Consider the following 25,410-nt stretch of genomic DNA (forward strand, 5'->3'; position numbering starts at 1 on the left):
CTGCAGGGACTGTGTACTGTAGTGTTACATAGGGGAGATGACAGCACAAGTGCGCAGTGTTGGGGTCTGTTCTTTCAGTGCTATGACTGTTATCACTGTTAGCCTGGTCTTTTAACATGCAATGGCAGCAGTTAGTGCTGAGAGTTACTGCCATGGCCAGATGGTGAGTGACAGGGACACAGACAGCGGGGCGGATGGCAGACGCACACACGTACATACACACACTCACACTTTATATATATAGCGGGGCTCTACATGGTGCAATGGGGGTCATTCCGAGTTGTTCGCTAGCAGTTTTCGTTTGCAGCGCAGCATTTAGGAAAAATTGCTGCACTTCTGCGCATGCGTATGCGGCGCAATGCGCATGCACGACATACTTTCACAACAGCCAAAGTACTTTTCCACAAGGTCTAGCGAAGCTTGTCAGTCGCACTGCTACCTGCAGAGTGATTGACAGATAAGGGGCGTTTCTGGGTATCAACTGACCGTTTTCAGTGAGTGTGCTGAAAAACGCAGGCGTGTCAGATACAATCCAAACTCCAAGCAAAAAAAGCGCTAAGCTTCAATGTGTGTCAGCTGTCCCAACTCAAATTGCTAAAATGCTTTATCAGTTCATTAATACTCCTCTCCTTATTAAGGACTGCCGCTCTCAAGTTATTGGGTTGTTGCTTCCCAATAAATTTATTGTGACAAGAAAGAACTAAATTGAAAGCGCTGTCCACAATAAAGGATAGATAAAATTGTATTTATTTTGTATTGATAACTGTTAATATAAACACTTAAAAAGCTAAAACATAATATGTATATCTACAAAGCCTATTTCTTCAGTGATCCTTATCACAGGTACTGTTAGGCGCCGGGGTCCGCTCGTCGGTGCGGCCCGGCGCCTAGCAACCAGGGACGCCGTGCGCGTTCAGCCGCCGGCTCCCTGGCAACGCTAGACGCCGGGCGCACAGAGCCGCTCTGACCTTAGCAACGGGGACGCCACGTTCAGCCGCGTTCCCCGTTGCTGGGTCTGTCCAAAATTACCTGATTATGTGCTGGCCGTGCAGCATGCAAGCTGCACGGCATTTCCATTAATTACCCTGGCTGGATCTTGATTGGAGGGTTCCTGAATAAAGGCACCCTCAGGACTTCTTACAGACGCCGGTGATAGCTTCCTGTTTGCCTGTGTCTGCTACAGAGAGTTTCCAGTTCTGCTCATTCCGGTTGTTCCTGTCCTCAGAGATCCTGTACTCGGAAGTTTGCCATCTATTCCTGGAGTCTGACCGAGCACCTTTAACATCCTGGGGTGTTCGTGAGTCGCGGCTCAGCCGTGTGTTGCGGCTTGTCCGCTTACTGTTTATTATTTAGTTTATTTGTGTTCTGGAGCCTTTGCGGAGGATTCCGCTCCCACAGATCCACTCTGGTATCCAGCGGTGCTGGATAGGAGTAACGGATCAGTGGATCCTTGGTTGTCCTTTTCCCTGGCGGCTTGTCCGCACATACCTTTGGTTAAAGTTAGTTAGCTTGTAACCCCTGGCCTGGTTGCTTAGTCAGAGGGCCCCTTGTTATCACCCTGTCTCGGATTTCCCTTTGTCTCCCATTAAGACCTGCGGGGGCATCGGGGTTGGGCAGACATAATCCGCCCTTCGAACGCGGCTGCCATGGGCTCAAGCAACCATAGTCTCGCAAGGGATTTCTGACAACACGGGCGAGACAACGGAGTTAGGGCGCCAGGGGTTACTAGGCTCTCCTGCTCCCACAACCAGCATATATTCCCAGTACTCAGACCTCTGTTATAAGATCTCTCCTGGTCTGGAGTACGGGAATCATAACATTATCACCGGCCAGACAAAAGAAAAATTTTTTAACAAGAGTTAATTTTTTCACTTATTCAGTTGGGAGATTTTTGTCGGCCTCATGAATCCCGCCGGTGTTGGGCCAAATCCTGGCCAGTTTCTAGTTAGTCAGATTCAAGAACTTACTCAGATGGTTCAGGATCTGTCCCTCCGGGTGAGCTCACAGGAAGATCTGTTACGGACCTCCCCGAGGGTCGTCCCTGAACCAAAAATGCATTTGCCTGACCGTTTTTCTGGGGATAGAAAACAGTTTTTTAATTTCAAAGAGTCTTGTAAACTTTATTTTCGTTTAAGACCAGTCTCCTCAGGTACGGAGGCTCAGCGGGTTGGAATTATTATTTCTCTGCTTCAGGGGGATCCTCAGACCTGGGCTTTTGGTTTAAAGACAGACGATCCGGCCTTATCGTCTGTAGACGCATTTTTAAAATCTTTAGGGCTATTGTATGACGACCCTGATAGAGAGGCGTCCGCTGAGAGTCAGTTGCGTGCTCTTAGACAGGGTAGGAATCCCGCAGAGAATTATTGTACGGAGTTTCGCCGTTGGTCGAACGACTGTGGATGGAATGACCCAGCCCTGCGCAGTCAGTTTCGCCTCGGCTTATCTGAATCTATAAAAGACAGTCTCCTTCAGTATCCCGCTCCTGAGACTCTCGATAAACTCATGGAGCTCTCTATTAAGATAGATCGTCGGCTCAGAGAGCGGAGGGTTGAAAAAGGGGCATCTGTTGGGTCTACTCCTTGTGTGCTTTCCATTCCTGTAGACATGGAGGAGCCTATGCAGATAGGTCTCTCCAAATTGTCTCCTGAAAAAAGAACCAGGAGGCAAAATTCTGGTCTTTGTTTATACTGTGGAGGTAAGGGACATTTTGCCCGTAGTTGTCCGAACAAATCGGGAAACTTCCTGACCAAGTGAGTTGTGAGGGGGTTCACTTTGGTCTGCAGCTCATCTCCTCAAATAATTCACTGTTAGTTCCTGCTAAAGTTTCCTTTGGCAGCCTCTGTTCCTCGGTCTCTGCTTTTGTGGACAGTGGAGCTGCAGGGAACTTTATGGATTTAACATGGGCCAAGGCCTTAGGTATTCCTCAGTTAACCTTGGGTAGGTGTGTCACCATGCATGGTTTAGATGGGAGTCCCTTGTCCAATGGGGTCATTTCTCTAGGTACACCTCCTGTTTTACTCTCGGTGGGTGTCCTGCATTCTGAAAAGATTGAGTTTTTTCTTACTCATTGTCCAGCAGTTCCTGTGGTTCTGGGTCACCCTTGGCTGGCCTTTCATAATCCCATCATTGATTGGCAGTCGGGGGAGATCTTACAATGGGGTACCATCTGTAATAAAGAATGTATTACGCTTCCTATCCGAGTAGCTGCCGCCGTTCCTGCACCCATTCCTGAGGAATATCAGGATTTTGTCGACGTGTTTTCCAAGGGCAATGCGGATATCCTGCCTCCCCATAGGCCTTACGATTGTGCCATTGAGCTAATTCCTGGTGCCACGTTGCCTAAAGGAAGGTTATATGCATTGTCTGGTCCTGAAACTGTGGCCATGAATGAGTATGTGAAAGAAAGCCTTGGGAAAGGTTTTATCAGGCCATCTAAATCCCCGTTAAGTGCAGGTTTCTTCTTCGTAGAGAAGAAGGATGGTTCACTCAGACCCTGCATTGACTTTAGAGCTTTGAATAAAATCTCAGTAAAGAATACTTACCCTCTGCCGCTGATCTCTGTCCTCTTTGATCAGCTACGTTCGGCTGTGATTTTTTCTAAAATTGACCTTAGAGGAGCATATAACCTCATCAGAATCAAGTCAGGGGATGAGTGGAAAACGGCATTCAGTACTCAATCAGGCCACTATGAGTATCTGGTTATGCCATTCGGCCTGTCTAACGCTCCGGCAGTTTTCCAGGATCTCATTAATGATGTGCTCCGTGAATTTCTTGGAAGATTCGTTGTAGTCTATTTAGACGATATTTTGATTTATTCTGACTCCGTAGAACAACATGTTACCCAGGTGCGTCAGGTGCTAAAGAAATTACGTGAAAATCACCTATATGCCAAACTGGAGAAGTGTGAATTTCATGTCACGGAGGTATCCTTTTTAGGGTACATTATTTCCCCTCGGGGATTCCGTATGGAACCTAAGAAGCTCCAAGCCATCCTTAGTTGGGCGCAACCCACCAATTTAAAAGCAATTCAGCGCTTTTTAGGGTTTGCGAACTACTATAGAAGATTTATTCACTCTTTCTCTGACCTGGTTGCTCCCATTGTGGCACTTACTAAAAAGGGAGCAGATCCTACCAATTGGTCATGTGAAGCTGAGTTATCTTTTCAGGCCTTGAAACAAGCCTTTGTCTCTGCCCCTGTCCTTAGACATCCCAACCCAGAATTGCCTTTCATTGTTGAGGTTGATGCCTCGGAGGTTGGAGTAGGGGCTATCCTTTCTCAGAAGGATCCAGATTCCCTTGAATTACATCCTTGTGCCTTTATGTCCAGGAAATTCTCATCTGCAGAATCCAACTACGATGTTGGTAACCGGGAATTGCTGGCTATTAAATGGGCTTTCGAGGAGTGGAGGCATTGGCTTGAAGGAGCGACCCATACCATTTCAGTTTTGACTGATCACAAAAATCTTCAATACATTGAATCTGCTAAACGACTGAATGCCCGGCACGCTCGTTGGGCTTTATTTTTTACTCGTTTCAAATTCATTATCACCTTCAGGCCAGGTTCCAAGAATACTAAGGCAGATGCCCTGTCACGCAGTTTTCTTCCAGTTCAAGACAACAGTCCTGTTACTCCCATACTTCCGTCTTCAGTCATTCGGGCAGGCCTCACACAGGATGTATTTACCCAGTTAAAGCTGCTTCAACATCAAGCTCCTGGAAATACTCCTGCTGGTCGTCTTTTTGTCCCTGAGTTTTTGAGAGCTACTGTTTTGGCGGAGTTTCATGATAGCAAGGTTGCCGGGCATCCGGGAATCGCTAAGACTTTGGAATTAGTCTCCCGCTCAGTATGGTGGCCTGGTCTTTCCAAAGACATTAAAGAGTTCGTTTTTACTTGTCAGGTCTGTGCACAGCATAAAGTTCCCCGTTCTTTGCCTATTGGTCAACTTATGCCCTTGAATGTTCCCCTTAGGCCATGGTCGCATATCTCCATGGATTTTGTGGTGGACCTCCCTCTGTCAGCAGGATGCCGAGTCATATGGGTGGTAGTGGACCGTTTTAGCAAAATGGCCCATTTCATTGCTCTTCCCCGATTGCCATCTGCCCAGGGATTGGCAGTCTTGTTCCTCCGCCATGTTTTCAGACTCCATGGCTTACCCACTGATATTGTCTCTGACAGGGGTCCACAATTCATTGCACAATTTTGGAAGTCCTTTTGTGCTTCGTTGAAGATAAAATTATCATTAACCTCCGGCTATCATCCCCAATCCAATGGACAGACTGAGCGAGTTAACCAATCTCTTAAACAATATTTGCGTTTGTACTCGGCCAAACTCCAAAATGACTGGTCTGAGTTTCTTCCATTGGCGGAGTTTGCTTATAATAATGCCTGTCATTCCTCCACCAATGTGTCTCCATTTTTTGCAGTTTTTGGTTTTCACCCCAGAGCTAATTCATTTTTTCAACATTCCTCTGTCTCCTCTCTGGCCCTGACCTCTCATCTTAAACTTATTTGGAAAAAAGTGCACCTGGCTCTCAGAAAAGCAGCATTCCGGGAGAAAAGATTTTCTGACAGGCTCCGGCGGCCGTGCACTTTTAAAGTAGGAGACAGGGTGTGGTTGTCGACTCGCAACATTAAACTCCGACAAACCTCAGCCAGATTGGGTCCTAGATTTATTGGACCATTTCTCATTATCAAAAAAGTCAATCCAGTTGCTTTCCGGTTACGCTTACCAAAAACTTTACGGATCGGAAATACCTTCCATTGCTCATTGCTTAAACCTTATGTTTCGTCCAGTAGATTTCCTCGTAAAATATCTCAGGGGAGATCTCCAGTTAATGTACAGGGTCAGCAGGAGTTCTTGGTGGAGAAGGTTCTCGATTCCAAGTTGTCCCGGGGTCGGCTTTATTTTTTGGTACATTGGAGAGGTTATGGGCCAGAGGAAAGGTCTTGGGTCCTGGATGAGGACCTTCATGCCCCAAGGCTCAAAAGGGCATTTTTTCGAGAATTTCCTCAGAAACCTGGCTTTAGGGGTTCCTTGACCCCTCCTCAAGGGGGGGGTACTGTTAGGCGCCGGGGTCCGCTCGTCGGTGCGGCCCGGCGCCTAGCAACCAGGGACGCCGTGCGCGTTCAGCCGCCGGCTCCCTGGCAACGCTAGACGCCGGGCGCACAGAGCCGCTCTGACCTTAGCAACGGGGACGCCACGTTCAGCCGCGTTCCCCGTTGCTGGGTCTGTCCTAAATTACCTGATTATGTGCTGGCCGTGCAGCATGCAAGCTGCACGGCATTTCCATTAATTACCCTGGCTGGATCTTGATTGGAGGGTTCCTGAATAAAGGCACCCTCAGGACTTCTTACAGACGCCGGTGATAGCTTCCTGTTTGCCTGTGTCTGCTACAGAGAGTTTCCAGTTCTGCACATTCCGGTTGTTCCTGTCCTCAGAGATCCTGTACTCGGAAGTTTGCCATCTATTCCTGGAGTCTGACCGAGCACCTTTAACATCCTGGGGTGTTCGTGAGTCGCGGCTCAGCCGTGTGTTGCGGCTTGTCCGCTTACTGTTTATTATTTAGTTTATTTGTGTTCTGGAGCCTTTGCGGAGGATTCCGCTCCCACAGATCCACTCTGGTATCCAGCGGTGCTGGATAGGAGTAACGGATCAGTGGATCCTTGGTTGTCCTTTTCCCTGGCGGCTTGTCCGCACATACCTTTGGTTAAAGTTAGTTAGCTTGTAACCCCTGGCCTGGTTGCTTAGTCAGAGGGCCCCTTGTTATCACCCTGTCTCGGATTTCCCTTTGTCTCCCATTAAGACCTGCGGGGGCATCGGGGTTGGGCAGACATAATCCGCCCTTCGAACGCGGCTGCCATGGGCTCAAGCAACCATAGTCTCGCAAGGGATTTCTGACAACACGGGCGAGACAACGGAGTTAGGGCGCCAGGGGTTACTAGGCTCTCCTGCTCCCACAACCAGCATATATTCCCAGTACTCAGACCTCTGTTATAAGATCTCTCCTGGTCTGGAGTACGGGAATCATAACAGGTACCTTGTGATTGCACTGGTAATGAATACTAGATTGCTGATTAGAACAATATAGCATGCAATAGGTGCTCTAATTAGCTCCACAGTGAACAATTCTTAGTAGCAAATTATTTTATTCAGCCTCCTAAATACTTAAGTACACTTATATGGAACACTTATTTTCACAGCCCAAACATATCTAGAGGAAATGCATACAGTTGATAAATGCTTTTCACCTCCCGCTGGGACAGCGTAGCGATACAATGGGCAATATTTACTAATATTCGTGTTTTGGCCGTTTTGAAGGGTGTTTGAACTCGAATGGTATCGGGTGCATTTTACTGCAACTTTTTGAATCCTGATACGATCATTTACTAAGCTGCCGAGTTTTGCACAATTGTTTTTTCCGATGTCGATGTGATTCGTAATATCAGGCAGTGTTTTACAGGAGTGATGAGTAAAACACTGCCTGAAAAAAACACAAGAAATCCCAGTCGGATCTGTGAGATCCGTGCAGGGCTTCATAGTGTACCTTAAAAAGTTGATTCAAGTCTTTTAAAATCTGTAAAAAATTGCGTGGGGTCCCCCCTCCTAAGCACAACCAGCCTCGGGCTCTTTGAGCCGGTCCTGGTTGAAAAAATATGGGGAAAAAATGACAAGGGTACCCCCATATTTAATCAACCAGCACCAGGCTCTGCGCCTTGTCCTGGTTCCAAAAATACGGGGGACAAAAAGCATAGGGGTCCCCCGTATTTCTGAAACCAGCACCGGGCTCCACTAGCTGGGGAGATAATGCCACAGCCGGGGGACACTTTGATATCGGTCCCTGCGGCCGTGCCATTAAAACCCCAACTAGTCACCCCTGGCCGGGGTACCCTGGAGGAGTGGGGACCCCTTCAAACAAGGGGTTCCCCCCCTGCAGCCACCCTAGGGCCAGGGGTGAAGCCCGAGGCTGTCCCCCCCATCCAAGGGCGGCGGATGGGGGGCTGATAGCCTTGTGTTGCATTTGTGAATATTGTTTTTAGTAGCAGTACTACAAGTCCCAGCAAGCCTCCCCCGCAAACTGGTACTTGGAGAACCACAAGTACCAGCATGCGGAGGAAAACCGGGCCCGCTAGTACCTGTAGTACTACTACTAAAAAAATACCCCAATAAAAACAGGACACACACACCGTGACAGTACAACTTTATTACATACATGCACACCAACATACACACATACTTACCTATGTTCCCACGAGGCTCGGTCCTCTTCTCCATGTAGAATCCGAGGCTGGTTGTGCTTAGGAGGGGGGACCCCACACAATTTTTTCCCCGTTTTTACACTAAACAGACCCTTTCCCATAGATTCCAACAAAAAACAAGAGTGGTAAGACTTGCGCCCTGTAGCTGCTTTGTACCACTTCCCTAGGATCACCACTCACTAATTTACATATAATACAAAAAATATGGAGTGGTCCACAAGCGCTACAATATATCAAGATTCCTCATGAATTTCTTTAGTATTCAGGTGAAGACTTCTTCCAACAGGTTCGCACCTTTGGACTAACCTCCTCCAAAGGGGAACGTGCCTCAAAAGGTATCTTTTACGCCACCTCTGAATTCACATGCGATCACTCTCTCCCTACGTATAGACGCTCACCTTAATAAAGAGCCCTATGTGTCTTGAAAGGTTTCTTTATTCTGATCTTCTCATAAAGCTTTATATTCATACAGCAAAGGATTTATCCTCCCCCTTCAATATGACGCTCACCTTATAGTTGGGCCCTATGTTCATTGAAAGGTTTCTTTTCAACGTATCCTTCCTTGGACCCCTCTTAAGTACAGGTGCCGTCCTCCCTCAGAATCAAGGATCCTCAGATACTCATAGGGTGAGATGTATAAAGTCCATCCAAAAAGTGGTTTTATGTAAAAACAGATTTTTATTTTACATCAACTCCATTAACCATATGGTAACAAACAGAAAAAATATAAAACCCCACAAAAGAAAAAAAAAAAAAAAAGCAGTCTGGGTTTTTCCTTCAATATTCCCCTAGGGAACAGCTCTGGGAAATATTCCCCAATAATTAAAAAACAAAAACAACAGGGGAATCCTTAGAATCCCTCTAAAAAAGACTCCTTAAGAGTAAGATAAAAGTTAGGTGTAGGAGAACCTTACCACCCAAAGTAAAAAACTGGTGCCAACGCGTTTCGGATAAGTCAATCCTTCCTCAGGGCATATTGTAGGACTCACCCAGTCGGCCTTTTATACCCCACTGAGCAATTCCTTTCACCTTCTCAACCAATAGGGAAACAACAGTCATTTATCCTACATAAAATGCATAGTATATGTTCTTCAATTAGTATACATCATTCATATAATAAATATGTTTATAAATATATATCCAAATCATCAGTGAAATCGAAATTTATAACAAAAAAGATCACTTATATTTTAATTGGAAAAAAGGAAAGTCCATCATGGATTCCGGAACACAAACTTTCTTCATGGTTTCCAATGAAAAACACTAATTCTGAATAGGATTACAGAGTCCGTGATTTCAATATAGTCCTCAAGAACTTCCGTCCGGACACTTCCGGTGACCCCGGTGTGCACATAATTCTTTTCCCTCTGTAATCCGGGTCCCGCGGCATGTGTATCACGTTCCCCGGTGTCAGTAATCTCCAGTCCTTTCTCGCGGACCTAGCGTTGACGTACTTCCGGGAAATGGAACGCAAACAGGAAATGGACGCAGAGCACTGGAACGCATCGGCTTTCCTCCGTTCTAATTGTGTATATCGAGTTCTTTTTTCATTATGGTTTGAACTGTATAGTGCACACCAGATATAAACTCCATAAAGGGGGAAGTAATGGTGAGAAAAAAAGAATCCATTAGGATAAATATACACATATAGCTTGATTTTCAAAGATAAACATCTAAGCTAAGTATAGTTAACTATACCCATATTATCCAATATCCTACAAGAACCATTTTATTTCAAAATCAACGTTTAACCCTTTGGGAACCATGGTTCCCAGCTCATATATGGTCCTCATTTCCATCCTCGCCAATTGAGCCTCCCCATCATTGGTTCTCCAATTGGGGGTGACAGCCTTAATTCCACAAAAATTCACTAAATGATTGATGTTACAGTCATGTTTTTTGTGAAAATGTAAAGAAACATTATGCGACTCTAGCCCCTTTTTAATATTGCGGACATGTTCCGCCATTCTTATTTTGAGCATGCGGGTTGTTCTCCCTACATATTGTGCCCCGCATGAACATTCAAGGAGGTACACACAATTTTTTGTGTTACAAGTTATAAAGTCCCGAATATCGTAGACTTTATTGGTTTGTACAGATCTATATTGTGTTACTTTACCTTCCTTACTTTTACAGGCCCTACACATAATGCAGAGACCGCATCGGAAAAAGCCTTTAGATTTATTCCTAGTAGGCATCCTAGGTGCCGTGACTACACTGTTGACCACACTTTCCTTAAGGTTTTTTGCTCTTTTATATATAAACCTAGGAAACTTTGTAATAGACTCCTTCAAATATGGATCTCTATTTAGAATCGACCAATGTCGTTTCACTATTTTTTCAATTTGTTTATGCTGACTGTTGAACGAGGTAACAAAAGGCACCTCCATTAGAGTTTTCTCTTTCCTGGTTGAGGTTTTTGCCAGCATCTCCATCCGGTCATAGCCCCCTGTGGTGTCCATAACAGTCTGGACCCCCACCGGATCATATCCCTTAGCTATGAATTGTTTTTGCAGAGTTTCTGCCTGATCCCAATAGACATTTACATCCGTACAGTTTCTTCTGATCCTTTGGAACTGGCTGATAGGAATACTCCTCAGCCAGTTCTGGTGGTGGTTACTGGTTTGATCAATAAATGAATTACAATCGGTTGATTTAATAAAATTACAAGTTTTTATCTGATCATTTTCTATATAGATCCGTAAGTCCAAAAAATTCACTTCTACCTCACTAATGTTGAAGGTTAACTGTATATTTTGCTGATTAGTGTTTAGATATTTGCAGAAAACCTCTAATGATTGACGATCCCCATTCCATATAAAGACAATGTCGTCGATATACCGATACCATGACACCAGACTGGCCCCGAACTCATGACCACCCCATACCCACTGGTCCTCCCAGTGGGCCATAAATAGGTTGGCATAGCTCGGCGCCAGTCTGGTGCCCATGGCTGTACCTGTCAACTGTAAATAAAAAGAACCATCAAACCAAAAAAAATTATTATGTAAAATCAGTGAGGTTCCATCCAAGACAAAATTTCTCTTGCCTACCGTGATACCTTCCTTATCCATAAAATACGACAAAGCCTCCAAACCCAACTGATGGTTTATGACAGTATACAAGGACGTAACGTCCGCGGTAACAAGAAAAAATCCTGGTTTCCAATCAACGGTCATGAGTTGATTGATAATAGCTATAGTATCTTTCAGATAAGAGCGGGTGGTTTTAACCATGGGCTGCAATATGTGATCAATATAACAGGATAAATTTGATAAGCTGGAATTGGTACCCGCTACAATAGGACGTCCTGGAGGTGTTTCACTATTCTTATGTATCTTGGGTAGGATATACAGAACCGGTATGGAGGGGTTTTCAATAACTAAATATTTGTATTCCTCTTCTGTAATGATTCCCTGTCCAAGATATAATAATAAAAAGGTTTCCAATTTTTTATTTATATTTTCACTCGGGTTTCCCCTTAATTTTTGATAAGTGGAACTATCTGCCAACTGTCTCATAATTTCCTGATTGTAAGTTTCTAAATCCAAGATAACAATACTCCCCCCCTTATCCGCAGGTTTGATTACTATCTCTTTGTTATTTCTGAGACTTGTAATTGCTCTTCTTTCCTCTTTTGACAAATTATTTTGCCTGTTGGGTTTAAATGTGATACTTTCTAAATCCATTTTTATTGCTTTCTCAAAGGACTCAATGAAGCTTCCTTTTTTATGTCTGGGGTAAAACGTGGATTTTCTTTTAAATTTGGTTATAACACTCCCTTCTATTTCTCTATTCCCCTCAGATATATCATGGAAAAATCTTTTTAGGGTTAGTCTTCTAATAAATTTCTCAATATCTATTAGGACCTTAAATTTATCACATTTATTCGTGGGGGCGAATTTTAATCCCTTTTCTAAAATGGTTTTTTCATGTGTCGTGAGTTCATATTTACTTAGATTATAAATTTTAGTAACCCTCATCTCGTTGGTTACCGGGGTTTCTCCTTCTTCTATATTTTTATTCTGCCTCACTTTGATACCTATCCCATTTTTTCTCTTTTGTATTTGTCTTCTTTTTTTATTATTAATGGATTTTCTGTTCCCCCCTCTCTTCCCACGTTTTTTGATATTTATCTTTTTCGTGGGGGCTTGTACATACCCTTCTCCAAAAAAGAGGAGGAAGTGGAGGGGATGGAGTCCTGTATCCTAGAGGGTTCCCTTAAGAACCTATCTTTCCTATCCCATTTGTGTTCTTCATATGCTCTCCCCATCTTTTCTTCCCTGTGTCCACCCCGATCTCTAAATGTTTCTTGTTTATCTCTGAAATTATTTTCCTCTCTTTCCCTCCTATAATCAAACCTATTCCTTCCATTTCCCAAATCTCTGTAATGGTCTCTATCCTTGTTATTAGAGTATCTCTCCTTAAAGTGGGAATCCTCCCTCCATTTTCTATTGGCAGGTATTAGATCTCTCCCTCTTATAAAGTTGCCAAACTTTTTTCGTGGAGATCTCTGGGGTAATCCCTTTTGATATACAATAGGGATATCTTGGTTTGTCTGTTTGGGGGGTTCAACATTCTCTATATCCTTATCATTTTTATCCCTGTGATATTTCCTTTGTTTTTTGTTTCTTATTTCTCTCTCACTCTTGTTAATTCTTGTACTAATAACATCCTCCATTTCTTTATACTCCTTTGACCCTGCATATGGTTCTGCCAATGATTTAAAGGTCTCTATTTCTCTTTCTACTTCTTGTAGTTCCCTTTTTTTCTCCCTGATTATTAGTTCCATCAATGAAAACGAACAAGAGTCAGTAATTTTATGCCAAGCATCAACAAATTCCCCAGATTCTCGCTGGAATGATGGGGTTTTGTTAATCCTCAGGCCTCTGGGTATTAAACCATCCGTGCAGTACCTTTCTAGGGAAACCACCTCCCACCATAACTTTCCCTCTTTAATTAACAATTTCTCCAATTTATACATGACACTATCAAGGTTGGTATCCACCAAATCTTGATGTACATTATTCCCAAAAACATCTTCCATCTGTGCTTTTCTTTGACTTCTATGTGAAAACATTTCTTATTGGGCTGCAGGTCCCACCACCAACAGTGTACACCAAATACTCCAACAAAAAACAAGAGTGGTAAGACTTGCGCCCTGTAGCTGCTTTGTACCACTTCCCTAGGATCACCACTCACTAATTTACATATAATACAAAAAATATGGAGTGGTCCACAAGCGCTACAATATATCAAGATTCCTCATGAATTTCTTTAGTATTCAGGTGAAGACTTCTTCCAACAGGTTCGCACCTTTGGACTAACCTCCTCCAAAGGGGAACGTGCCTCAAAAGGTATCTTTTACGCCACCTCTGAATTCACATGCGATCACTCTCTCCCTACGTATAGACGCTCACCTTAATAAAGAGCCCTATGTGTCTTGAAAGGTTTCTTTATTCTGATCTTCTCATAAAGCTTTATATTCATACAGCAAAGTTATCCCATAGATAACCATGCACTGATCTCACTGATCCGTGCATGGTTATCCGAACTCGACTGGTAAAAGCAGGTCTATTTTTTTGCTGCTTTTTTTAACGAATCGAAAAAAAACAGACCCGCACTTGAGCACTCAGAAACTAACACCCAAATACGAATGAATAGTGAATGCCCATATTGTATGAAATAACAGCCGCGTTTGACCTATGGTCTATTTATTCGTATCCAACCCACACCAACGGGAAGAATACAGCACTGACATCAGTGATAGAGCCGCTGAGCGCTATATGCGGCAGAGACGGAGCCCAGCGGGAGATGTGGTAGCTGCACAAACCGGTGAGATAAGCTATCTCTACAGTTCACCTGCAGTGGACATTCAAGTTACTGTGCAATCAGTTTATTTCATAAGAATCTCATCCATAATTATTTTATGCTTAGACGGGGACGCCTGTCAGAAGCTAATCAGCTGGAAAGCTTCCATAGGAGACTTGATTCTTTGTTACATATTCGACTGATTCTAAGGTAGAGACACTTTGGACACATTGTATCACTACGCTGTCCCAGCGGGAGGTGAAAAAGCATTTATCAACTGTATGCATTTCCTCTAGATATGTTTGGGCTGTGAAAATAAGTGTTCCATATAAGTGTACTTAAGTATTTAGGAGGCTGAATAATATAATTTGCTACTAAGAATTGTTCACTGTGGAGCTAATTAGAGCACCTATTGCATGCTATATTGTTCTAATCAGCAATCTAGTATTCATTACCAGTGCAATCACAAGGTACCTGTGATAAGGATCACTGAAGAAATAGGCTTTGTAGATATACATATTATGTTTTAGCTTTTTAAGTGTTTATATTAACAGTTATCAATACAAAATAAATACAATTTTATCTATCCTTTATTGAGGACAGCGCTTTCAATTTAGTTCTTTCGTGTCAGATACAAACCCAGGCATGCCTGGGAAAACGCAGGCGTGGCTGGCCGAACGCAGGGCGTGTTCATGACGTCAAAACAGGAACGAAATAGTCTGAAGTGATCGTAAGCTAGGAGCAGGTCTGCAGCTACTCTGAAACTGCTCAAAAATATTTTGGTGCCGCTCTGCGATCCTTTCGTTCGCACTTCTGCTAAGCTAAGATACACTCCCAAAGGACGGCAGCTTAGCGTTTGCACAGCTGCTAAAAGCAGCTAGCGAGCGAACAACTCAGAATGAGGGCCAATGTGTATAAGGGTCTCTACCTGGAACAGTGTGTATAAGGGGCTCTACCTGGCTTAATGTGTATAACAGACTCTACCTGGTGCAATCTGCATAAGAGGCTTTACCTGGCATAATGTGTTTAAGGGGCTCTATCTGGTGCCATGTGTACAAGGGGCTCTACCTGGCATATTGTGTATAAGGTGCTCTACCTGGCTTAATGTGCATAACAAACTCTGCCTAATGCAATGTACATAATAGGCTCTACCTGGCATAATGTGTTTAAGGGGCTCTACCTGGTGCCATGTATATAAGTGGCTCTACCTGGTTTAATGTGTGTAAGGGGCTCTACCTGGCACAATGTGCAAGAGGAAGCTCAGGGAAGGGCTGAGACTGATCTTTTATATGAGGTAAAATGTTTAATGGTTGTTGCTGGAAGAGGGACCAGCCATCAAAAGCTTGGCAGCAATGCAAATCAGTTGCTAGGCAATGTACCCATGCCCCCCTCTGCAGGACGGACCTAACTGTCACCTACCTATGATGGAATCATCAGGGATGATGCAAGGTCTCTCTCTGCCCTAGGCAAAGTTTTAGTCTAATGCCCCTCCTTCCCCACTACCCACTTTCCAGCCCCTCACACACTTGAATTTTGTAAAAGAGAATTAACAACTGTTACCTGCTCTTGGATGCCTGCCTTTTTGTTGAGGCTTCCACAAAGCACTCTCCAGGTTTCACAGCTGCCCAGAGACAAGTGCAGAATTTCTTGAGGGAAACAAAGTCTGTGGGGGTTATTCATGTCGCATCTAACCCCATCCTCGGTGGCAGTGCGCATGTGCAGGTACCGTCCTGCAAGTGCGCAGCTGCTGAATGCATTCAGGTTGCAGTGGATGATTTTAAGTAGGGATCCTAGCATTTTCTGACTGTACATATATCAAGGCACAATATCATGACATCACAATATATAACACTTATATAGCACATGCTACTTGTTTGTTTTTATATGTTACACTTTCACATCAGTATTGTTCACCCCTATAACATTCTCAACACATGCAGTAGCTGCTCTTATTTATCTTAATAACACTTTTTAACACTTCACTAACTCCACTAATGTGATGGCCTGGGGTGGTTTGGCAGGGCTAGTTTGGCCATGATTATGCTAAATTCCTCTATTTATTGCAAAATACAGTATATTATAATTCAAATTAGTAATGTTTGAATCGTGCACCTGCACCTCTTTTTTTTCTTTGTGTATGGCACTATAAGCCTCAGTGAGGTAGCACCTCTCCTTACATGAAGTTACGGTGTGCAGTCTACCCCCCTTCCCCCTACATATAAATCCAGGGTTGTGCGTGTGGCTTTGATGCAGCAGACAGGACACCTTTTGCCTATTTTTTCAACTGCAGAATGGTCCTGCTGTATGACATGCTGCAGAGCAGCACAGGGTGGCATTAGGTTTATAATTTCATTAAGGAATTAAATACATTTTAAAATATCTGTTTAATGTTACAGGGCAAAATACACAGCATTCGCAAGCATTGCTTACACTGTACTTGGTCTTCTCTGTATGTGCAGTGATTGTAGACAAAAGTTAAATAGAAAATCATAGACTTTTTATTTTCCAGGGGAGTAGAGCTGGTTAACTATAGCCCCCTTAATGGAGCCTATGTCTGCAGCGGGAGCCAACCTGTAGTCCCGAGTAGGGAACAGCCAGGAGCCAGGTGTATGCCGTGAATTGGGATGCAATGACACTCAGGAGACAGCGAGGATGGAGTAACAGTGGCTCCATTGACTCTGTTAGGCAGGATATCAGTAAGGAGGAGCAGTTGCAGCGGAGATCCCTGATTAAGCATCCACCTTTTTAGTCAGGCAGACCACTCCCCTGGAGCTGTCTGGATCTTTTACTCTGTGGTCAGCCGGCCAGCAGAGGGATGTATGGGACCAACTCAGCAGAAATGTATCTGCTGTCCTGCTGGGCTAATCCACTCCTAAATGTTACCATACATGGTCAACCTACTGATGGCCATCCCTATCCTGGACTTCTGCAGCTCCACTCCCAACAATTTATCACTGCCTACTTCTCCAATTATCACAGCCTAGGGATGACAATTGGTGGAATCTCTATCAATGGAGAGCTGACATGCCCCCTTTTTTGGAATAATGTCATCACCACCCATTTCCCTCCCAAAAAGGCCGCAGACTGTCAATTGGGCTGTGCCTTAAGTGGGATAGCCACTGTGTGGGTGCTTAGACCAAGGGGCACATGTACACCTTACACCCTGCACATATTATAGGTATGCTACTGCATGGTAACCAAAACTCCCAACACAAAAAACAACAACATTTCTATGTATCTTACATGATTTTAGCTAAAATATCAATGTTATTCAATCAAGACAGTTTAACTGAATTTTTGTCTAACTACTGTGCTAAGTTTTATGAGAAAAGGAGCTGCTGTAGGTTAAGTGCACATATATCCTGTTGTTGGTTTTTACTGGAAAGTTAACATGGTTCAGACATATTATGCTTAGAAACTTGTCATGACTGCATCCACACTCAGATTGCAGGCTAAGTCGGATGGTCATGACGGGTGAAGTTTGTGGGTTACCTAATTATTAAACACCAATCCTGCCACCACCAAGAATTAGACTGGGTGATGCCACACTCACTGCAGCTCTTCTGTTCTGCTTTACAAGAAAAAATATACCTTTGAATCAGTAGCTTATGCCCGTGGGAGGTTGTGACCTTTAAGAATCATAGAGTATCCAGACATATCATGCTTTGCATAATATCACTGCATTGTTAGGTCATTTGAACTACTGCTCCCAGCAAACACTGATGTATTTGGCTTAATTGAAATGCTTTACATAATATCAATGCATCCTTATGTAATATGCCATCATTTAATAAACAGCCTGTTTTATGTTAGTATTTTTGTGATTCTGTGATGGTATCTTCCCCCCTCAGCATATGTTTGTTTTAAATGTATTGCTCCCCTTCTTAGTGGGTGATGGGCACTGAGGTGAGGTCTTAATCAGGGAACATTCAAACACATGTTATTTGGTCTACATATTAAGTGTGAAGAAATCAAAGTGTGGAAATCAAAGTGTCTTTAGCCGGCACTTAGCTTGTACTTAAACTGGATGAAAACTGAAAGAATCATCAAACAACTACAGATAAACTTCTTTGCATCATCTAATGTATGTATATTTCACTTTGCAATCATCACTTTGTGAACATCATGCAACCAATTTATGCTCAACAACATGTGCTTTTTACTTATTTTTGTACCTTGACAATAACATCGACAACCTCTCACCATACAAAAACATTCACAAAACTCTTACAACTATATTTATCTCCCTCTTTTGCTTCTATTAGCTGGTGACATTTCACCAAATCTGGGCCCAACCACTTGCCCCGCTCACATTCACCTGATTCGCAGGAATATAGAAATCCAGCTAACCTCATAAACATCACGTCTCCCATCACACTCCACATCACCTAAATGTGTCTTATGGAATTCACGCTATGTTTGTAACAAATTAAAATTCGTTCGACAATACACTCATTATGCACTCCCATTCATGATTACAAGGCTTTCTTCTCGCTGCACCCACTCTGACGAATGCCCTACCACAAACCATAAGACTCTCCTCTAGTCTCCAAACCTTCAAGCCTTCCATGAAAACTCACCTCTTCAGGCAAACTTATCAAATTACAGAAGCACTCACTTAACCTTCATAAGCTCTCCTATCCAATTACATCTCGTCACATATTTTCTCTTTTTTCACTTTCCCTTCCTCCTCACCCTGGTTCATCAATGCTGTGTGACCACCTCATGCAGCCTACCAAGAACCTTTGCAATCTGGTAGACAATTATGCAATAGATAGCACCTATCCTTGTTTATCAATGCCTAATTCCCTATAGCTTGTAAGATTGCGAGCAGGGCCTTCCTACCTCTATGACTGTTTGCTATTACCCAGTTTCGTTTTACTATCGTCTCCAATTGTAAAGTGCACCAGAATTTGGTGAGCTATATAAGAAACTGTTAATAACTAATAATATTATCATCTCCAAACAAGCATAAACCTATATTAATCCACCAAAATTCATCTAAAAGTATCTAATTTAATTTATAGACTTTTAAATAGCACACTTCCATCAAATAATTGAAGGCCCAAAACTCTTCGTATTCGGTCGCGAAATCTGCACTTAATATCAGCAACCCCAGCCTTAAAAATGAAGAACAGCAAAATAGAAGGATCTACTATGAACACAATTACATCATACCTCAAAACCTAATTGAGACATACTCCAAAGATTAGTAGAGTGTTCAATGTGTTCTGAGACATATATTTCAGCAAACGGGTAAGAAATTGACTTCCCCTGAAAATTTTCTAAGCATAGATATAGTTATGTACTGTACAATGATATACATACAGTGATATAACATGTTAGGCAAATGACAAGTGCATATTAAAACAACAGAGTTGAATGATGGTTACAGCTGTAACTCCTAACGTACTCTACCAGTATTATTTAATTTCCTCACTGCTTAGAAAGTTCTTTCTTACATTAACAATAATATTTCTACTTTTACTTTTTGATTATTCATTAAATACTGTGCTATACAGTATATTTAAAATTCTGCACTAAAGATTTTCTGACAGTCCTAATTTCTGAATAAGTATTTCTGTGTTGAATAAAAAAAAATGACATTTTATAATTTTATTGTACACAGTCAATTATTATGTTAGATGTGAATTACTAGAGCCAAGGGGAAGATAGAAAAATCAATACAAAATTTTGCTTTAACATTCAACATTATATTACCTACAGTAAATATGCCTATGGTACATCAATGATCCTGCCAGTCATGTAAAAGGTATAGTGGTGTTTATGAACAAAAAAACAGATGATTATTTCAAAGAAACACCACTTAATCCATATTACAAATGGAAAATGGGCGAAAATGATCATTGCTTGTGTATTCTCTAGTAAGACCTTCTAAGGAAGATAAATATGTAGCAGAATATATACTGGTTACTGGATGTTGCTGAAAAATAAAAAGATCTAATTACTTTCTTACATAGAAATATAATTAATTTATTTGGTGTTTTGATTTTCTATTTCTGCATAAATGGAATAAACCAGTAATTTATGGACAGGCAATGTCATATACATACTGTAGTGTACATGAATTGCCCTCTTCAGTTTGCAGCATATTTTAATCTACTGTTACCATACTGTATATTGCCAGATATATGTTGCATAATATGCACATGAAATCTTTTTCCAAATAGTTTTCAATTGTTTCAGCCAATTTACTCTATTTTAGATCCATCATTCAAGGCACAACTAGTGATGCTATTTAGAATGATAACAAGGGGAAGTATCAGCTTTTGTTTTTAAACATCACACATTTTATTTAGTTATATAATTAGCTCAAATGACAGGTCCTTCTCAGCAATGTCATTGTTCACACAAAAAGGTGTCCTGTTAAAATAAATGAATATTTCCTGTACTGCTATGCTAATATGTTAACTCCTGCATCTCCAGAAAGAAACAAAACAGTTATTTAGCCCATTCTACTATATACTACCTGAATTAGAGCTGTGCGGGCTTCGTTTTCTGGAAACCAAGCACACCGAAACTTCTATGATTTCCAATAAAGGGCATCTGAAATCTGAAGGAAGGAAAGTTTGCTGCCGAAATATATAAAATTGCAAACATGCCATTCACCACATACAGTATCAAGGAAATGCTCAGGCCTTGGCCTTTATTTGCAATTGGTGGTTCTAGAACTGCAACCTAACATGATGATGCAACACCTTGTCGCTCAGAGTCTAGAAGAGGTGTCAAATGTAAAACAGGCAAATACACTAAGGCAAAAGAACAAACTGTTCAGTAATGTCACAAATCCCTGAGGAGAGTCTAAGGGCATCAATGTTAGCTATGTATGAGTCTGGAATTTGTGATGCTGTACTCCTACCACCATATTTGCACCCTCAGAAATGTGGGGATGAGCAGCACAAGTGTAGATGGTCACAAACTAATAGAGGATGCCCCTCTCATGCAAAAAGTATGAGGGGGTATTTGTGTAGCTGATGGTGTTAATGAGGATGTTGATGATGAGGATGTTGTTTGTGCAAATCAGGCACCAGTGACAGCAGTTCTTGACCGTGATATGAAGGACATTGTCATGCCTGGGCATAAGACCAAAAAATTCACCTCATATGTGTGGAATTATTTTTACCCAAATCATGGCAGCAATTGTTAAGTCATCTGTTGTGAGAGGGAGGGTCATTAATCACCAAGGAACCTCTTCCCTTTTACATGATTTACAGTGAGTTCATGAAAGGTTTTTCTCAAAATCTGACAAATCTACTAAAATAATACCATGCAATCCATCATCAGCAACTGTAGCTTCCATCTCTCAACTAGATCCTAGCACATGCAGTGGCCACTGCCAACACCTTAATCATCAATATTCTCATTAACTATCAGAAATATTTCTCTTGCATCCATGTTACAAAGGCTGACTCCTCCCCTATCCAGGACTCCTCAGAAGAATCTTGAGCATCGGGCTTGGTCATGTTGCTGCTGTGGGTGCATCTTCATCCCAGAATGGGGCCAAGAAAACTAGTAGTTTCAAACTACAACTGACTGTATAACACCCATTTGCCATCCAGTTACACAGCGGATCCACTGAGGACATGACGGCTATGCTAGTATTAGATATGTGGCTAATATCCACCAATAATGCATCTGGTTTCAAATAGTTAATTGAGATCATGTGCCCAAATTAACAAATTTAATCTTGGTTCCATTGTACCCAAAAAGCAATTCCGCACTTGTATCAGGACCAAATGTCATGGTACCCAATATCCACTTAACAGATATATGGACAAGTGGTACTGGACAAACTAAAGATTACATGACTATGACAGCCCAGGAAGGTGTATCGCCTTTAGCAGCAGCAGTAGTATGTAACACAAGTGATTCCCATAAGTAGACTAATGGAAAGGCAGCTTGAGAAACTAAAGGAGATGAAAGGAAGCAATTCCATTTAGTATGTTGGACAGGTAGCTCAATATCTTCATTTGCTTCACCAGAACCAAAGGGTTGTCAACATCTTGAAATTGGTTCACTACATTTCGGCACCAAACTTGATACTAGGTATAAGTCATACATAATGTCTTTCTTTACAACTGACACAGATCTTGAGTTGCAAAGAGCTCCTTGTGAGCAAGTTGGAAGATCAAGTGGCACATGACATGATGATATTTCCTCCTTCAGTTTCTCTTGCAACTGCTGCAGTGAGGAAAAAAAGTAAGTTTTCCAAGAGACCCACTGGTGATGAGGATGAATCCACACCACCAAAGGTACACAACATTTTTACATCTGGTCAGGACACAAATAACTGCCCTAAATTATTAATATCTCTGCCGTGATGGTAATCTGATATGGTAATCATCCATAGAACCATAGAATGGTGGAGGATTATTTTAATGACAGTGTACAAATGAGTATGTCAGACAGACCCCTGGAAGGTAAAAAAGGCTATTTGGAGCCCATTGTACAAACTTGCTTTGGTGTACTTAAGCTGCCCCCCCTCCAGTGTGTACAGTACTTGGAAAGCATTTTCAGCACAGCAGGTAATCTTGTCAGTGATCAACAAAGGAGACTACTTCTCCAAATTGTGGAAAATATTATGTTTATTAAATAAACTACAACTTCCATGAGGAAGACCTTTCCCACCAATTACAGCACTTCTGTAAAAATGGATTCCAGCAGGGACAAGTTACAGATGTAGCAACGCTCATTGTCTATACATCTAGGTGTAAATGCAGCTCATTTGCTGCAGCACTTGCACCCCACTCTGCGCATGCATGTCACTGTGTGTGTTCAAGCCACTGTGCCCATGCATCTTAGTCACATGCATCTAACTTGCATTAATGCCCCATTTAAATTATATGGGGTGACAAAAGACACAGCCTGGCCCAGCCAGACACTAGCGTGCCTAACCACACTAGGAGTGCACATGGCACCTAGATATCGCCACGATGATTGTGGATATCTCTGTATGTAATTACTGTATGTTAACAGTGATGAGGGTGAAGATGAGGGTGACCTCTTGAAACTGTATAGAGGATTAACAAGACTGTTAGCTACCTTAAGCCCATTGATAGCTTATTTTGTGAGGGACCAAACAAATCAATCATTTTAGCCACAAAAGTGGTGGTCCCTGTCATTGAAGTGTTTGGTTTGTTAAACTGCACATGTCCTTTTAAATATTTAACATAAAGATGAGTGGGAGGATCCAAGTACAATTCTATCTTGCACCACTTTTCTCCCAGTGCTGTGTGGCAATGTTTCATAGATGTACTTTAAACAGCCGTGTTTGTGCCACTGCTCTGTCACTTAGTAACCAGCCAACCCATTGCAGCATTTGACCAGTATTGGTGAAAACAATATTATTAGCTGTGAGGTTGTCAAAATTGACTAGAAATGAATGCTATTGTGGTAAATGGTACTGCAGGAACAAAATGTCAAAATTACATGACTTTAGCTGTTTTTAGAATACTACACCAATCCTAAACCAAATCATGCCAATTAGGACAAAAACACAAAATTAATACATACAGCACTGAGCTACATCACAAAAAAAGTATGCACCATGATTTGCATAAGGAGCCAGACACAGGCAGTAACACTTTATGACATTCAATGCAAGGCTACACATCACTGTGGCAACCAGTAGACACTGTGAGAAATGGGTACAATCAATAGGAAACAGTGGTCCTCCTTATAGGCAATCTGAAGTCATTATCATTTTCTAAGTGAAGAGACTGCACATGAAAATTTGGTGATGGAGTGGCTTACATTATCAAAATCATGCAAGCAGGGCAATCACAACAAGCACTTATATTGAAATATTTTTCATAATACTATTTGTCAAAACAACACCAGTTTCACATGGGAGTTTCTTCTTCCAAAATGCCATGTTGCCTCCCACAAACAGTTGTTTCCTGTCAATCACTTCACGGTTGCATTTCACTGAACTTGCGATTTCAGGTGGTCTTTGTGCCTCTCTTTCTGTTGTACAAGTATGTATATCAGTAAATATATATAATTTTTTATGTTATTGCAAATTATGATGTGCTGTAATACAAATGTAGTTAGAAAATAGTCAAAGTATGGTAGAGTCACACTGCAGAACCACAGGTGCCAACATACTCAAGCAGTTTAGGACTGGCATGGATTCCTGAGACCTGTATTTCACCAGGCAAACATGCTTGCATTATTTGTATCTTCATATTTGTAATCCCTCACCAGTATAACAATGGAAACAGCCCTAATGAGGGTGGGGTCTGTTGAGGGTGTCAAGATCCCCTCCCTTTGAGCATGGTTGTACGCTAATGCAGCATTCCTTGTGACTTTTGCTGCAGTTGTGTATGAGACCAGGGGTGGATTGGGAAGTAAAAGTGGCCCTGTAAAATATAGTAGAAGTGGCCCAACATGGGCAGCACAAGAGATATAACATACCGTTTAGCCATGGCAGCATCACTGGATGGCAGAGTTGCTTTACTGTAGAGATGGAATAACAGAATGAATGGGGACAATGCAGTGTACTGAGTGTGGTGGACTGCCTGTCATGTGGGGGGGGTGAGGACACATGACAACAAAACAGACCAAACAGAAACATTGGCCTACCACAAATGTTCCTAGTGAGCCCTATGGCCAGTCCACCCCTGTCCCACACCCATTAAATTATGGGTGGGAAAAGAGCCCTATCATTTTCAGCACATAGCTGGTTTTTGCTTTGAAATATGGGTGCATTTTTTGATGTGCCTGATTGCTTCTAGGTAAGTTAGTTCCATGCTAAATGGGCTAGAGATGTCATTATGCCAGGGGAATTCATGCTACAGGTTTCCCTTCTATAGTGGCATCACTCCAAATTGTCATATCTCAGTTTTTTATTGTATCTGCATTTCTGTGATGATCCCATGCCTTTTGTAAACATGATTTTTCTAATACTTACCTGGGCTATGAGCTATTTCTGAGCTGGGGGCTTGGCATTCTATGTAAAAAAACATAAATTTTACACTTCTATGAATTACACAGATTGTATCCAGCCCCTATATGAGACTTCTCATTACTTTTTCTTACGTAATCTATTAGGGTTGCCACCAGCCAAGTACAATCCAGAAATCAGTAGCACTGTCTAATGATGGATGTGATGCTTGGGATTTGCACTGTGGGGTATCTATCACAGTTTGAAAATGCATGCTCCTACATCACGTCCATCACCTGGTAACAGTCCCACTCCTCCTCTTTCTGCTGATGTGAATAAAAGCAGCTAGGAGAAGCCATTTGCCCGCTACCAATCAGCAAATGAGCAGTACTGTATGCAGGGGCTGACTGGCAACTTTTAGCCCGGAGGGCAGATG

This window comes from Pseudophryne corroboree, chromosome 1 (genome assembly GCF_028390025.1).
Source record: "Pseudophryne corroboree isolate aPseCor3 chromosome 1, aPseCor3.hap2, whole genome shotgun sequence".
NCBI lineage: Eukaryota > Metazoa > Chordata > Amphibia > Anura > Myobatrachidae > Pseudophryne > Pseudophryne corroboree.